This window comes from Diabrotica undecimpunctata, chromosome 4, assembly GCF_040954645.1.
Source record: "Diabrotica undecimpunctata isolate CICGRU chromosome 4, icDiaUnde3, whole genome shotgun sequence".
NCBI classification, from domain to species: Eukaryota; Metazoa; Arthropoda; class Insecta; order Coleoptera; family Chrysomelidae; genus Diabrotica; species Diabrotica undecimpunctata.
The window spans coordinates 140283032-140301843 of NC_092806.1; the positions used below are offsets into that span (position 1 = coordinate 140283032).

At 30.3% G+C, this 18812-nt stretch overlaps 1 protein-coding gene and 1 long non-coding RNA gene across 2 annotated transcripts in view; one reads left to right on the plus strand and one right to left on the minus strand.

The window, feature by feature from the left end:
- The window catches only part of LOC140440117 (uncharacterized), a 352003-nt gene that overhangs the window by 262771 nt on the left and 70420 nt on the right, over positions 1–18812 (plus strand). The window lies entirely within an intron of this gene.
- Positions 10890–18371, minus strand: LOC140438456 (uncharacterized). Its single transcript, XR_011950535.1, has 2 exons — positions 18114–18371; positions 10890–11156 (listed from the first exon to the last, which is right to left on the minus strand). It is a non-coding gene; the product is annotated as an uncharacterized lncRNA (long non-coding RNA).

Consider the following 18812-nt stretch of genomic DNA (forward strand, 5'->3'; position numbering starts at 1 on the left):
AAGCAAAGAAGGGAATAGTGGGAAAAGTATTATTTGATACAACCGAATATAGTATGCAATTCATAATAGTAGAAAACATGAGACATGATATTTTGATTGGGACAGACGAAATGGACAGAAATGGAATGGTCATCGATTATGTAAACAAAACTTTACAAATTCAAGAAGAAGTACTGAAATTTGGAAATACAGAAGACGAGGAATCAAAACAAGAGGAATTAAAGATAAAGGAAATTAACAATATTCAAAATCATACAAACTACAATTTTATAAATAATGAACCAGAAGAAAGTAAAATGGAATTGGAAGAAAATTTAGTATGTGCAGAAGAATGGAAAGAAGATGTAGGAAGATTGTTGCAAAAATATGATGGTTTGATAAAATCCGAAAACCGAGTGGCTGAAAAGTACATGCATAAAATTGAGGTAAAAGGAATAGAAAATTTTAAATCGAAGACATATCCAATTCCTTATAAATACCGGAAAGAAGTTTCAAAGGAGATAGAGAAGATGTTACAAAACGGAATAATTGAAAACAGCAATTCAAAGTACATAAACCCTATAGTGGTAGTGAAGAAGAGCAATGGTGAGTTAAGATTATGCCTCGATGCCAGGAACATTAACAAATATTCAACACCACAATATGAAGCACCACAAAGTGTAGATGCAATCTTTGGAAAAATAACTAAATCAAATTATTTTACAAAAATTGACCTGAAGCATAGCTTTTGGTTGATACCATTGCATAAAGATAGTAGGGATTTTACAGCCTTTTCGATAGATGGGGTAATATATAGATTTAAAGTAGTTCCATACGGTTTGCAAAGTGCATGTTCAGCTCTTGTACGTGCTTTACATCAAATTTTGGATCAATACGAAGACTTTATTATACACTACATTGACGATATTCTCATTTATTCTCACACATCACACGAACATTTAACACACATAAATATTTTGTTGAATGCATTGAATGAAGCAGGATTAAAAATTAACTTAAACAAATGCCAGTTTTATCAACAAGAGGTCACGTATTTAGGATATAAATTAGACAGAAGTGGTATTTCTATGGACGAAGAAAGAATTGAGAAAATAATGAACTATCCAGCACCGAAAAATTTGAAAAATTTACGAGGATTTATAGGCCTAATCAACTACTTTAAACGATTAATTCCAGACTTGAGTGAGAAAGAATTACCATTAATTCAACTATTGAAGAAGGATCAAAAATGGAAATGGAAAGAAGAACAAAACCAGGCCTTTCAAAATTTAAAGGACATATTTCGGACTAATCTAAGAATTTATCACCCCAGGTACGATTTGCCATTCATTCTACAGACAGATGCTTCCATGCACAAATTTGCAGGAGTGTTGTTACAAGTCCAGGACAATGAAGAAGTTCCTATTTCATTTGTGTCACGTGTAACCAGAAATTACGAGAAGAGGTATAGTGTCACCGAATTGGAATTTGCTAGCATACTATTTTGTGTAACAAAATTTCGGTATTATTTATTAGGATCAAAATTTTATATTGAAACTGACCATTTATCGTTAATAAATATCATGAATAACAAATTGCTTAATAATAGAATACATCGTGGGACTTTACTACTTCAAGAATATAACTTCGAAATTAGACATATAAAAGGAAGAGATAATGTCATTGCAGATGCCTTGACAAGGAACGAAGAGGAAGGAACAAGAGAAGAGAGAAAAATTCAAATCGGATTAAATATATTAAAAGAACAGGAGGGAATGTACTCAAAACAAGCCATTAGAGAAGATCAGCAAAATTTAACACAGAAAGAAAAGGAAAGATGTATACTGAAAGATCAAATTTACATTAAAAGAATTGGAGAGCAAGAGTTATATTACATCAGCAAAAATTTAGCCGAAGAAATACTGAAGGATTTACATGAAAAGAATGGACACGCGGGTAGTAAGAAAATATGGTTAATGTTTCGAGAAAACTATATCACCAAGAAGGATACAAGCATAATCAAAAACTTGACTAGAAAATGTCATACTTGTCAAAGACAAAAATCGAAGAATTTTTCAAATTGGAATACTCCCAAAAATATAATAGCACAAGAGCCCTTAGATATAATAGCTATAGATTTTTTGAGTGACTTGATACAAACGGAAGGAAATGGACATAAACATATCATGGTAATCGTAGATTTATTTTCAAAATTCATCAAACTTTATTCCAGTAAAAATACAAAAGTCAACACTATCATAAATAATTTAAACAATTATTTTGAAGAAATAGGAAAACCTAAACAATGCATACTGGATAATGCCACATATTTCCAAAACGACCGATTCAAAAATTTTATGACAAGAAATGGAACCAAATTAAGTTTTACAAGCATCAGACATCCTCAATCAAATCCTTCGGAAAGATATATTCAAGAAGTGATAAAATTTTTAAGAATATCAATAGAAAACAAACACACTGTATGGGATCAACATTTATTAAGGATAGAACAATACATAAATCAGTTACCAAACACTGTGACTAATGAGATACCACTATTTCTAATGAAAAGGATAAGACCAGAAAGACCTTGGATTATAGAAATAGAACCTGAATATGACCAAATTTGTCAAGATGTAAAACTAAGAATCATCAAGAATGGAGAGAAATATTTGAAAAGACAAAACAAAAGGAAGATGAGAACAAACCAAAAATTTCAAAAAGGAGAACTAGTATTAATTAGAGCACATAGGGTAAGCAATTATAGAGATAACATTTGTAACAAACTTTTACCACCATTGGAGGGACCTTATGAAGTTGAAACAGAAGATGGAGAAAATAGTTATTTATTGAAATATCCTGAGAGTGGGTATCTTAGAGGAGTTTTTAACATAAAAGACATTTACAAATATGAACAATAAGTGAAGAAATAAGAAGACATTATTAATTTTAAGTTATATTTATAAAATGAAACAATTTTTTTTTAAGTAAAGGACATGAATGGGATACAGAAGATGGAATAATAATAATAATAATGCTGCTATTTATGAAAAATGATGAAATATGAATTATTGCGGATATTATGATTATGAATATGATATATAATATAATATGAATTATGATGAATTATGAAAGATTATAATGATATAATTATGCAGTATAATAATAAAACTTGGAATGGAATTACAGAAGAAGGATTGGAGAGGAAAAATTTGAAACGAAGATGGCAGAACTCTAAGAAACCAAGGAAGAAAAACAACTATAAAATGGATTCAAAAGTAGAATATAAACTCAACCCTCAACGAAAACTTATTAAAAATAACCGAATGATAATAAAGTCACATTCAAACTAGCTTACACTCTAACCACAAAATGCAGCTCACACGGGCTTAAATAAAACTTAAACTCTATATTTTTTTTATATATTCAAAATAAAACATGCATTAATAAAACAAACTAAAGCAACTTAAGCTTACACATGCAAAATTAAAAGAACAAAACTAATTATTATTTTTTTTCAAAGAGAGCATTCAAACTATCTGCAGCATAATTGTATACCATATATATGCAACTGAATCAAAAATTTAATTGTTTTTAACCATCACACATTCATAAAATCACTGAAACATACACTTGTGTCGACGTTCAGAGAAACAATCACACAACTTGCAAAAAACCAGTCAAAGAAAAATGAATATTTGATATTTGCCAAAAAAATTGTCAAATATGAAATATTAATTTTTGGAGAATTGTTATGAAATTAAAGCTCCTAAACAGTTTTTTTTTTATGAATAGTATGAACATAAAACAAAATGACAATATTGAATATACCACATATATATTTAACTCAAACAATTGTATTGTTGTTGTTAATTTAATAGTTGAAACTAGATTCAACAATAAGAAAGAAACTAAAAGCAAAAATAAGCAGAATTCACAGACATGTAACAAACCAATAAGGACTATATTGTATCACCAGATTTAATTAATGTTTTCAAAATAATTTTATTATTATTATAATTAAAACCAGTTGGGTTATTATAAACAAATTTAGCATAATAGAAATAAGATTCTTTTAATACGTGAGTTATTATAGCCACTGAGTTATAGTTGGTTGATAAACACTTTTCAATTAAAAAAAAAAATATATATAAAAAAAAATTAAACCAAAAACAATTGTTGATCATGAAATTGATTATGATTTAAACTTAAGTTATTGTTCGTTATATATATATATTATATTATTTATGTAAGAGATACTTACAGAATAAGCCAATATAGCCACAACATAAAGATACAAAAAGCAAATATCAAACCACTTCGGATCGAGTGGAAATAAAAACCATAAATTTGTATTTATTAATTAATTACAATTTTTATTATAATCCAAATTCTAATATATACAAGTCAATAGAATCTTCAACAGTCCTAAAACAGATAAAATATTTAAGTCATTTATTCACAAAGTAAGAAGTTTCAATTTGTTAGTAAACATACAGTTAACATGGATAGAGCTCGGAAAATAAAACGTGTTAGGAGGTGAAATAGGATATATCTCATAAATAAGAGTTCAGAATGATATAATCTTTAATGGACAGGTAATCTGAAGACAATTCTCAGTGATTCAATATCAAAAATGCTTTCAGATAGCTTTAAAATTAAATAAAAGCAAAATAAAAGCAACTAATTCATGTTAAAATTGGTGTATGTCAAATTTGTTAGTAAAAATTTTAATATTTAAATTATCATTTGTTGTAGAAATTATATGTCAAAAGAATGCTTAAATTCTCTAGTATTTGTTTCAATTCATTTCAAAAGTCAATATAATTCTCAAGATTTAACAATTTATGAAAATTTAAAATATTTTTTTTATTTTAATCATAAATGTCAAAAATATACAAAAATCCTGTCAGATCTTAAAAAACATTGTCAAAATGCTTGGAGATCTGGTAAGCAATGAAAAATAAAAGATAGAAAATCAATAGTTACGAAGGGGCAGAAAATTTTTGATTTTTTTCAGCAGTCACAATTTTTCAAAAGTATTTTAAAAAACCTTAAAAAAGTCCTGAATTATAACAAAGTATATTCAAATTACCTTGCCGATAAGAAACCATCGTTTCTGATTAAATTTTAGCAAAGCCTGCAGATTAACAGTATATTTTCCGATAAGGGAATTGTTAGCAGTCATCATAAAGAGGTCCACTGCTACCAGAAAGGTGAGTTTTTCCACTCATTTGAATTCTCGCTGAATAAAGAGACCGTTTGGTGTTTATTTTTTGACTGAAGATCATTTAAAATTCATTTTGGGTACTTATAAATATTTCTCAACCATTGGAGAGATAATTCTGATAGTTTTGCGGCCCTAATCCATTAGAAGACGTCACTGAAAGATGCAATCTTTGTTATTGAAGATTTCCATAAAATTTTTAGAGAAGGGATTATCTGAAAGACGAAAGTGAACTTTAATAAAGTTAAACGCAAGTTTTGAAATTTCTTTAGAAATAATCTTACCTTTTTTTTTAAACAGCCTATATCATTCTAAATCATCTTTGTGTTAAAAAACAAAATAATTTGAAGTCAAGTTCACAAAAATTTTATTATCGCTTTTGTAATATTAACCAAATATAATTCACCGTTTCTTTTGCTTACTAAAATCATTAAACAAAACAGTTAAACTAAAAAAATTGAAGGATTATAAACCTTTGTTTTCGCTCTAAAAAGATAGTAAGTGAGGTTATAAATACTTTGACAGGCAAACGCGTATTAGATCTTAGATCAAGTATTTCTTGTTGCAACTTCACAAAACACTAATTTCATATACTTACTTCAATATTGTATTACGTCATAAATCTAAATCCATTCATATTAGTACTAAACGGTTAAGTATTGGCTTATTTATTGGAAGAATCTTAAATAATTTTTTTTATATATTATACAAGATATCGTTGTGTAATATTTAATTGATCACTTGTGAATAATTGCACAGTACATTAAAAATAAAACTTCTTGTGTGGTGATTTTTGCTTTATATAATTTTATATAGCTTTATCAAGCAGTACAGGTCACAGAACTCGCTTGAGTTAAGAGTCTGCATGTTCTAAGACAAATAAGAAAAAAAAAATTTAAATTCAAAATACAGATTTAGAGAATACAAGGTGAGTAGAATAAATGTTTGTCAAATTTTTTTTATTTTCAGGCGTTCAATAAATTTTATTAAAAGCATTTCTAAATTTAACAATATTACAAATTAATCAACTTAAAAAAATTATTTTTATCTTCATAAAGCTAGCCGGTAAATAAGAGCAACTTGTAGTTTTCTTGCATCGAATTCACATATCATAACAATATATATATATATATATATATATATATATATATATATATATATATATATATATATATATATATATATATATATATATATATATATATATATATATCAGCGCTAGCCTATTGATTGAACAAAGCCATTCAATCACATGTCTGAGTGTCGATTAGCCGAGTGGCTGACGACCACGAAGATAACGTTTAACAGGTTAGGTAGACGACGATCAGTCGTGTAATCAAACAGCTAATTGAAAGAGTCATCTATTAGTTGCACGACTTACAACTAGACGACTAGATTGTACAACGCGTTATGATGTTTTACTTATAAAATGATGTTATTTACTTTACAGATAAGGTTAATAATCATTTTCATGTTACATTTAAATTATTTATTGACATAACCTAAACTGCTATGCCATTTAGATCCACAAATAACTTTTTTCTTAAAGCAAGTACATATTATGGTACGGCATTGTTTTTGTACTGGTTTACACGAGCATTTTTAACAACCTTACCCCCAAACTTTGATTCTACAGTCACAGCTTCTCGTAAAGATATCGGAGTATCTAAAATTTCATTATCATAGCTTTCCGTTGACAAGTGCAATTCTTGTCGCACATACCAGTTTTTAATAGTTCTTGTTTTTGTGCCGACTCTATAAACTCCATTTTTAAAATCCAAAATGTTTTCTTTAATAGTTTTGGTGTCCAAAGGTTCACAATCCATTTTTTGTACATTTATCAGGACACTACTGCCAATAAGTAGAGAAGTCAATTTATTGTTTTGTTCTTAACCATTTTTTTCAGCTGCACGTTTTAAACTTTTGTGGGCCCCATTTTTCTGAAATAATATGTTTTCTGCCGTTGCTTCCTAAAACACAGTACTGTGGAACGAAAACCTCCCTCTTCTACTACAGACAATCTACACGTGACATGAACAGGACTATTGTAAGACTTACAGCTATGGGGACTAGTGGTAGGATTCTGACATGTGACACAAATTAGTTTAATCGTTGATTGAATAACCCAAACGGTTCAATGTACTCAGTCCTCGTTAACTGACTAGATTCTTCGTCAAGTAGGATTAACATTTGTAGAGTTAATTTCAATCAATTTTAAATTAATTCCATATGTTATAACTTTAATTCCTTCAGCCGGAAGATTTTTAATCCCTTTTCTCAATTTATTGTTATATTAACCTTTTTTACCATACGATCAGTATTAAACAATTTCATTTAAATACGAAGTCTTACATTAGCTACAAATATATACTATTCAATTTTACCTTGTCCTAGATGTGAGCAACATAAAAGGACAATTCCATATATCTAAGCTAATTTGTCACATATTACACTTTTTGGACCACACTCCATACGACAAAGAGTAATATAAGCTGCCTAATGCATATGTCATTCTCTTAAACATGACCTTTAACAACATCAGTAATTTTACATCTTTTATATCCAATATTAAATAATTAAAAATTTTTTAAATCCCAACACCTGGATTGCTCTTATCATTTTTAACATCATCAAAGTTTTGAATCTTTTGGCTGTAGTAATGCTATGTTTAACTAATAGTGTTTCATTGACATTTTGTTTTCGACACCGTTCATGGGTATCTTGTCAATCAGTTACCAGTTGTAGTCCGTTTGAAGAGGTTTACTCTCCGGACACTGGAACTCACTTAAAGCATGGGTGTATGTTACCTGAAGTAAAATTTAATTAAAATATTAAACATCAAATAATATTAACAACATCATGTACAATCTTTTTTTTTTTTCCTAAGTTAATGGCACTGGCAAAGCCAAAAGGCCAGTTGTACAATCTTTGGTAACATTATATATTTTAAAGGGTTTTTACCCTAATATTTTGGTGGCTCAGGCATGGTAACCTGTAAGTATAACTATTTTGCTTTTTTAACCTTAGTCAAAATTTTAAACCACGTTTGCTTTAATTAAATGGTTTATACTTATTTTAGGTATTTTTAACCTGATGATGGAACTGTTCCGAAAACGTGTGTGTTTTTAATGTAGCCCTTTTAAGGGTTTTTATAAAATATACCCATTTACAAAGATTAACCTCTATTTGTAGAGTAATTGTCACCTAGATTTGAGGAACTAGGTTCAGCCAATATAATTTCTAAATCAACAATATTACTTATTAGATTCGTATCAGTATTAACGATTTCACAATTCTCAAGATTTTCAGGTTGTTCGAGTAATGTCGATGTGATTTGAGTTTCATCATTTTATGCTACATTCTATCTCTCGGTGTTTAAACTCTGATACTGTATCTCGGTACTATCGTCACATTTTCCATTTTTTAATTTTTGTAACTGTTCTTCTGTTTCAATGTCCATCAACAATCGGGAGGGTATATTAGTACCTTTTAAATCAGCTTTAGGATTACTACCAAACAATGCTTTATAAGGAGACCTCCCGATGATTAGATGAAATAAAGAATTTTTTTAGAACTAACAAAACAAACAACCAATAGACCACTTGATCGAATTTTCATCTGTCATCCAAGAACGTATCATATTTTTCATGTCCTGGTTGTTACGTTCAACGCTGCCCTGAGTTTAAGGGCGCCTTGGGCTACCATGGACAATGTTGCAATCAGGCTAGATTGCAACCAGTTCTTCACTTTTGCCGTAAACTCTAGTCCATTGACAAGTTGTAAAATATATGGAGCACAAAAAATCAGAATATTTCTATAAGCTTCATTACTACCTCATTAGCCATTTCCGTGTTCAATGGACGGAGGTTCAAAAATTTTGCAGCATTAGCATGATAATTGAGCAGCTTACTTTAATTCCTTTTCATTAAATGTCAAACAAGAACAACAGTGGTTGTCACCATATTGTAAGCAATGTGTTGAGTCACTTTTGAATGGTATCATACAGATTCGACTTAATAGCTAGTCGTTCGGTTGAATGGCGTCGTTCCAATCAAACGATTATTTTTTAACAGTTGACTGGTGCTTCTAGCGGTGGAGTGGTCAAGAAACAAATTACGTCAATGATATGGCGGCTTTTCAATCAGCCTTGTCGTTGAACTTTTTAATTGCATAAAAATTCGTCAAAATACCTTGTTGTGTGATTGAATGGCATTCAATAAAAGGGCTAGCTCTTTAATCGAACGGCTAATTTAACCATCTGGCTACGACATATACATATTATTATAAAAATTTAAGGAACGCAAGTATAGCTAGCGGAAGAGTTATTGGGGGTATTAGCAACGACAGTTTTATCATCCATAAAAGGAATAAAGGTATCAATATATATATATATATATATATATATATATATATATATATATATATATATATATATATATGGAAAAAGATAATGCGAGTGAATAATAAAAATAAAAAGTAATGGCACGTCTCGCAAAACAGAAAACCAAAAATAGTATATCGATGGAAGGCAACCGTATATACGTATTTCTGGTAATTGGTTGCATTGCTCCTGTAGTGATCCTTTCCCAAGTTAATATGCTCCTTTTCTAACTTGGCTACACCGTACTGAAGATGACCAATAGTCAGAAATACGAATATACGGTTGCCTTCCATCGATATACCATTTTTGGTTTTCTGTTTTGCGAGACATATTGTAAGATATTTGACAATAAAGATTACGTAAATTCACTTTTCATATCCTAGAACATGTGCATTATTCGCTAAAAGATATCCAGATCTCGATCTCGACCTATCTGTAACTTTGAGAACCATAACTGAGCCTCCTAGATAGGTTATGCTGACGTTAATATTGGGCATACCTTTCTCCTGTACTTCTCCAGATTCATTAGCGACCGTCTGATCACCTCAAGCAAAAGCGGGACTCATCGGAGAATCAAATATTACTCCAGTCTGCGTAATTCCAATTTTAGTGTTCCCTTACAAAAGCAAGTCCCTATCACGGCGATGAAATGGCTCCTCATTTTCACAACACCACATTTTATTTTACCGATGAAGCTCACCAGCATAAACACTTGTGTTGGCGTGTCTTGATAGCTGAGAAGTCTCCATAGTATACCAGACAAGCAATATTAAAAAAAGACCTAAATTGGAAAGTTTTCTATAAACTTTATTTTTATTTTAAATATACATAAAGTTATTTGTTTTCTGAATTGCCGATTATTGTGTAATTTTTATTATTTTTCAATCAATACGTGATCCTAATTTATACTTTAACCGTTTATGTATGGCTGTGTATTAGATAAGGCCTAACGGGCCAAATTGTAAAGTTTTTAATAAACTGTATTATCATTTTAATTGTTTTATTGGCATTTCATACACAAATCTTTAATTCTGATTTATGGATTATTGTGCAATTTATATTTTCCAATCAATGCAAGAAATATATTCACAGTTTAATAGTTTAACCAGCGCCGATAATTTTTTCAATTCCCTTTTCTGGCATTTGCCAGAACTTTGTAACAACCATTCTCATTATCATTATATATCAATGCACAACATTATTTATAGATAAAAATCAGAATGTTGGAATTAAGTATCACAATTCACCTTTTATTTTAAACTTACAGGAGTAATACTCACTATATTGGTTATAATAATACACTTATAGACATAATAAACATTTTATTACTCATAAAAATGGTGTTTTGTGGTTGAATTTTGTGGTTCTATACAACTGGTAATTTTTCGCAAATTGGTTTTGCCACCTCGTTACAGTCATGTTTAGTGTAGAATACGTTATTGGTACGAGGAAAGCATCCAATAGCCATGTCGGCTACACAAGATCTGGACTTTACGTCCCATCGCCATACTGGTTCAGGCGCAATAGGGCACAGAGGACCCTTTGGAATATTAACAGGTTGAAAGCAATCTAAAATATTACAAAATATATCAAGTTAACATTATTGTATATATATATATATATATATATATATATATATATACATATATATATATATATATATATATATATATATATATATATATATATATATATATATATATATATATATATATATATATATTGTTGTACTTTTGAATGTCCATAAGCAATAAAAAACCGATATACAAATTTTATTACTTAAATAAAAATTAAAATTATTGATATTTCATAAAGACACGGGCATATAAATTTTCAAACATCCTGTATAAGACAAAATATGTATTTTAAGTTGTTCGAAGAATTGTTCATTAGGCCTCAGAGACAAGACTTTCAAATATTATCGATAAGAAATTTAAATAAGTCGGTTATTGTGGAATAGATTTACCCGGAATAAAAGTTTATATAGAAAGTGTTGAACAATAGACCGGGATTTGCGGTGGTTTTTCTCCCCGAAAGATTATATCGGTAAAAGTTTATTAACAAAAGACATTGAATTGAGAAACAGGTATCGTTTGTAGCTGTTAGTAAGAAATATTTGTAAAGCAGATAGATTTAGTTAGAATAATTAAAGAAGGTTGTTTTCTGGAATTACCCGAATGACGTTTTATAGAGAGAGTTGGTTGGTAACGATATACGTCACAGAGGTGGATGATTTTTATTGGTCAATTTTTGAATGCAAGGAGGTTGGTTTTGGCTATGAGATAGGAGAGAGAAAAAAAGGTTGGTTAGTCAGTTTTAGTCGTCCAAGAAGGAAGGAGCTTTGTGATTTGTGTTTGTTTGAAGTTCCGAAGACGTAATTTACCGGGTGTGTTTATTTGCTGTGTAAAAGCTGACCAGTGTGAGGAACGGGGTACAGAGAGATAGAAAACCAAAGGGTATAAGAATATTAATAGCAGACGAAGCCGGAAACATTTGGAGTTGTAAACAGGCGCGGAGATTGGCTCAAAAAGAGGCTGCATAGACTAACACGAGTTGTTGGGTTGCAGATACAGTGACAGATAGGAGAAAGGTGTACGTCATCTGGACCACAATAGGAGCAGAAGCAGAGAAAGGATTTTTTTGTTGTGGCGTGGCCATAGAATTGCAACGGCAGAGAAGGAAAGGTCAGTCAATTTTCATTAGAGCCGGAGTGTGATTTTCATTTATTAATTAAATAAATTGAATAAATAATAGAGACAGTTAATTTTGCGATCACTTAAAAAAAAAAGAGCTTAGTTATAACACATATTAAAAATCAATGTAAAATAACATTTGGGTCCATGATAGAAAACAACTTCTCATATATTTAAAGTTAGTATATTGCAAATATTACAGGATTGATTGTTATATAAAATTTCATTAAATTAAAGGACATCTCACATATAGTTCAGTTGAAATTCTATGTATTTTATTCAGGTCATATTACCTATCCCGATTAGGAAGCCAATTGGAAAATATTTTGAATCCACGATCAAAGGTAAATAGTACAATTTAAATAGCCTGAGATTGTAATTAATTAATGCTGATTTATTGTGATTAATTGGAGATTAGATCATTTAATAAATATAGACAGGATTTTTCCTAAGTAAGCAATATAATACAATTTAAATAGCATAACAATATATATATATATATATATATATATATATATATATATATATATATACGAGGCATGTTTTTTAAGTAAGTACCGTTTTGCGATTCCGCCGCCTCAGCGCTACGGTCGGCGTTCCGCGCATGAGCGCTTGTTACCTACATCTCTTGTCTACGCACTGACGCCATTACAGTCTGATTCTTCATTGTATACTTGTTTACTCCAGTGTTTAAGATGCCTCCAACAATCGTGAGTCACGCTGATTGCGAAGTACGGGCTGTTATACGATTTCTTAGTGCTAAAGGCGTAAAACCGATTGATATTCATCGTGAGATCGTTGAAGTTTACGGACAAAACATTATGAGTGATGGAATGGCAAGGAAATGGGTGAGAGCATTTAAAGATGGCCGCACAAATGTGCATGATGAAGAACGGAGTGGGCGTCCTTCGGTCGTTAATGAAAATTTGGTGCAGAAAGTGGACGAAAAGGTGAGAGAAAACAGACGCTTTACAATTTCATCATTGTCCGACTGCTTTCCTCAGTATTCTCGTAGTGTTTTGTATCGCATTGTTACCGAGAACTTGAATTACCGGATATTGTGTTCACGTTGGGTGCCAAAAATGTTGACGGATTTGCACAAAACCCAACGTTTAGGCAGTGCATTGACTTTCCTTGAGCGGTACCACAGTGAAGGTGAAGATTTTTTAGACCAAATTGTTACTGGTGACGAAACGTGGGTGGCCTACGTCACACCAGAATCGAAACAATAATCCATGGAATGGCGACATTCATCATCACCCAAAAGAGTGAAGTTTAAGCAAACAATTTCTGCCCGGAAAATCATGCGCACAGTTTTTTGGGACAGAAAAGGAGTATTGCTAGTGGAGTTTTGCCTCGTAATGAGACAATCAATGCAGCGTCTTATTGTGAGACATTGAAAAATCTGCGTCGTGCAATCCAGAACAAAAGACGTGGCAAGTTGAGTAAGGGTATCGTTTTGCTGCATAACAATGCCCGTCCACATGTGGCTAATCAGACCAAAGATCTCATCAAATCATTTAAATGGGAAACTCTAGATCATCCTCCATACAGCCCTGATCTGGCGCCCAGCGACTACCATTTGTTCCAGCACTTGAAGAAACACCTGGGCGGTCAGCGTCTTCAAGACGATAACGAAGTCAAAACATTTGTGATGCATTGGTTAACAAGTCAGACGGCAGAATATAATCAGGAGGGTATTCAAAAACTGGTGCCACGTTATGACAAGTGCCTCAATATTCACGGAAATTATGTAGAAAAGTAGATTAAGGTACAGGCTTTCATGTAAAAATAAAATTATTGCCATATCTTTGCACGTTTTTTTTTAATTCCAAAACGGTACTTACTTAAAAAACACGCCTCGTATATATATATATATATATATATATATATATATATATATATATATATATATATATATATATATATATATATATATATATATATATATATATAAATTAAGGAACACTTATAATTAAAATTGATTCATAGAATCTTTATTAGTTCGAAATGTTCTGAACCTTGGAATGTTGGAAGTTCAATCTATCTTCACCTGTTGGCTGGCTAACACAACGTAGACTATTTAAATACGCCTTGCTGTTCTGTCATATTTTGACCTCAAGGCCACTGTCTTTTCTCGTTGGTTGGCGTGGTTCCTACCTGTTGCTCTCATTTCACCGACAGCAACTAAGAAGCTTAAGAGTGGTAACTTCATTATATATATTTTTTTAAATATCACTATAATTCAATCTTAATCAATTTAATAATGTTACTTAAAGTTAAAATTAAATTTAACTAATAATATACTGTTGGAAGTGCATCTTGTGATCTTTTTAGTTCTCTGAAAATTAATGTTTTTTACTTCAATTTTTTACATATTTTTTATATACATGTACAATTACCACATGGTCTTTTGTTGTGCTAAGTTTGAGTTAATTTGTAAACTGTATTCAGTTCCAATTAATTGTTTATACAACATAATCTTATAATGTCCATTGTCGTAAGCTTCTTTGCATATTTAATATCACTTTTCTATGGATGTTCCACTTTGGCCGAAAAAAAACCGTATATATATATATATATATATATATATATATATATATATATATATATATATATATATATATATATATATATATATATTGTGATGATGTATTATTTTTGAATGATTTTAATGAGCAATGAGTGTTTTTTAATAATATATATATATATATATATATATATATATATATATATATATATATATATATATATATATATATATAGGGTTTTTATCGCGGTTCTCAAAGAATTGGTTTGTAAGCACTTTTTGAAATTATCTTTATTATATCTATTATGAAACACATATATATATCTAACATAGCCAATGTAAATTTAAAACAAACTATCTTTAAATTGAAATTCTTATGAAACTAATTAAATTATATAGAAAATGTAAATTTTAAACAAACTATCTTTAAAATAGAAATTCTTATGACACTAATTAAATTATATTAACAAAATTTTGTACCTTTCTGTCACTGAATGCCTAAATGAAACTGTTCTCCACTATATAGATTTTAATCACCACTCAATGTCTTCGTTCTCAGCCTCGGTTATCTTTATTTTGTAAACTTGCCTTGCCAAATACTCCACAATGTTTTAATTATCAGCTTCCACCAATTTAGAATATTTTCTTCTTAATAGTATTTATATTTATTCTTCTTTTTAATACACCAATATCCAATCACCATATAACTATTATAATTTAAATTTCTTCTAATCTCCAACCAATATTCTTCTAATATACTTTCCAATACTATCAAATTTTAATACTAAATCATTAATGACTTTATACTGACTTCATACTGACTGCTTACTAACTGTGTGTCTGTCTTTCTTTATACTGACTTTACTATCTTGAAAATCTCCCCAACTGACTAACTATATACTGACTGCTTACTGACTGACTGACCGACTGACCATCTTGAATCCAAATCACCGAGTATTTATACCTTTTCAATGTTCCAGAACCATCTGGCAAGAAATCATATTCGAATTGTTCTATTTCCTACATATATGAATGTTCTCGAAAAAGTATATGTTCGATTATGTCCATTTCACAGACATAACCATATTCGCGAAGGTTCTACCGTAAACAAAGGTTATCTTCCGTGTTCTAGAGAATTCTTTACTTTTCTATCGAGAATTTTATTGACATTTAGGCTTTTCAGATCAGAATATAAACTTATATGTAAATCAAACAACCTAAATTAATAAACTACACTACTTCCAATCCTTAACTATATGTAAACTAAACATTTTAAAATAACAAATAACCCCACTTTATATTCGTAACTATTATTTAACTGTCTGTCACTTATTCAGAGTATATTTGGTTGCCTATGCACATGGCTCACTTACATATATCATAATTATTAAAAAAAACTTTTTACACTTATTATATGTTAATTTCTTAAGAATGCCCTCACATAAATATATTTTATAATATACAACTTATTAAAACAACCTTCTTCTTCTTCTTCTAATGGCGCTACAACCCTTTGTGAGTCTTGGCCTGCTTAACAATGTTCTTCCATTCTGCCCTGTCGGATAGTTTCCTTCGCCACTGCCTGATGTTCATGGTTTTAAGATCCCTCTCTACGTCGTCTATCCATCTTTTACGGGGCCTTCCTCTTGTTCTGTTTCCTTGGGGCTTCCATCTCTGGACTACTTTTACAGCTCGATTATCTGGCATTCTTTCTAGGTGACCAAGCCAGTTTAGTCTTTGTGATTTTACAAATCTGACAATATCTGCGCTCTGCATTAGTTCATCCAGCTCGTGGTTCATTTTAATTCTCCACGAACTATCGCTGCATTGGGTTGGTCCAAATATCTTCCTTAGTATTTTGCGCTCAAATATTCTCAGTTGATTTTCATCAGTGGTTGAGAGGGTCCACGTTTCACATCCATATGTGGCCACTGGTCTAATTACTGTTTTGTAGATTCTCAGCTTAGACTCACGATTCAGTAACTTACTTTTCATTAAGTCTTTGTATGCATAAAAACACTTATTACCGCTAAGAATCCGTGCTTGTATTTCTTGACTGATGTTGTTGTTGTCATTTATTATTGAGCCTAGGTAGGGAAAAGTGGAGGCATATTTGTAGGTATGGTTGTCTACCTTCAGATTCTCATGTTCATTCGATTTTGTGCACTCCATATATTTTGTTTTGCTTTCATTTATATATAGACCAAACGTAGCAGCTTCTCGTTTCAGTTCTATGGTATTAAAATAACCAAACACTTTATATATATATATATATATATATATATATATATATATATATATATATATATATATATATATATATTTGTACAAAAAGAAACCGTAGATTCTGCACTTAAAAAAATATTACGATTTAAGTCAACTTGCCTTAATAAAATCTCGATATTAAGAAAGATAGAGGGTGTTAAAAAAGTTTTATTTTTCTCTAGAACTTTTACGTTTGTAAATATTTATGGATAAAAATTTACAACTAAGTACTTTTAAATATAGGGAATTATAACTTGATGCACACTTTGATGTAGCTGATAGAGGGCGCCACATTTGTGACATAAATTTGCGCTTAACTTTTTTGCTCTTTAAGTAAGCGCTATTTGTTTTTAAAAATATTAAAGATACATTTTTTCTACAGAGAAAAGGTATACTTGTTAATAACTCAAAAACTTAACCGTTTTCGAGATAATCGCGTTTTATAAGTCAGCTGCATTATAATTCTTAGTTGTGATATTTTTGCGGTAAAGCACTAAATACCTGTGGATAAGCATAATAATTAATAATCATATTCTTAAAGATGATAATGTAACCTCACAAAATGCTTTGTTATGGCTGCTAAATGTCTTATCGAGGAGAAGCTTCTATCTTCTTTAGGTGCCGTGTCCGTATTCAGACGTTGGCCGTCATCATCAAAAATGTTGGTTTTTTTGATGACTCGAAATTACGTAAATTTTGCTGCTCAGTGTATAGGTTTTAGTAACTAATCTGTTTTTTTAATATAGTCGATATAAGCACATAAATAAGTAAAAATGAAAATATATAGTTAGTACCGTAATTACTGACTGTGTCCGGAAAGCGGAGTAATCAGCAAATGCTGACTTATGAACTAATATGTGACTGGTGAACTACTATGTTCTCTGTAAAGAAGTCTTGGAAGAAAATATGTAAGTTTTAAAAAAAATATAAATAAAAATAAATCAGTCGCAGTACCTTTCCTTAGAACAAATATATATCTGATTAAACAATTGTGACAGAACTAATTATGATTTTAACATTATAATAATAAATATTTACCTTTTGGTCCATAATTCCGATTTGCATAAATAGATACAGTAAAACAGACAAACAAAACAAAGATACTGAAGAATTTCATTTTTGATTTTTAAACCGGTAGAAGTAACAGACACCCGGAAACCAATAATTTATGCTTTACTAAAATAAATAAATATACATATATACGTTGTAAATTCTTTATATTATATGTTAAGACTATAAACGTCCCAATGTGGGTGACGGTTAATTGGTTTTAAAAAATGTTATTAGGTTTGAACAATATAAACAATACAATTATGTAAGATGTACCATAAAATATATCTTACAATGGGTTGACTACAGACAATTAATTATAAACAACAATAAAAATCCGAAACATAAAATAACAGTTTTAATAAATAATATTTTAAACTATCGCTAAAAATGTTTAACCACTTCATATCTACAATAATTCGTAACCTATGTTTCTTGCTAAAAGTCCTGCCACACACTATAAGGTAAACCTGACAGCCACAACTAAACAGATGGACCTCTCCGGCTCCGGTGTACCTGTTTACACGGGAGCGCACACACTCTTCAGGTATAACTTGAAATTTTCAAGTTTCAAAACGAAGTTTTTAATAAATGGTCGAACTGTTTTCTCTGTCTGAATTGGGAGATTTTCAAAAGCAGCAGATAAATAACTGTATTATTTCTACAATGAAATGGTTCCCATAATAC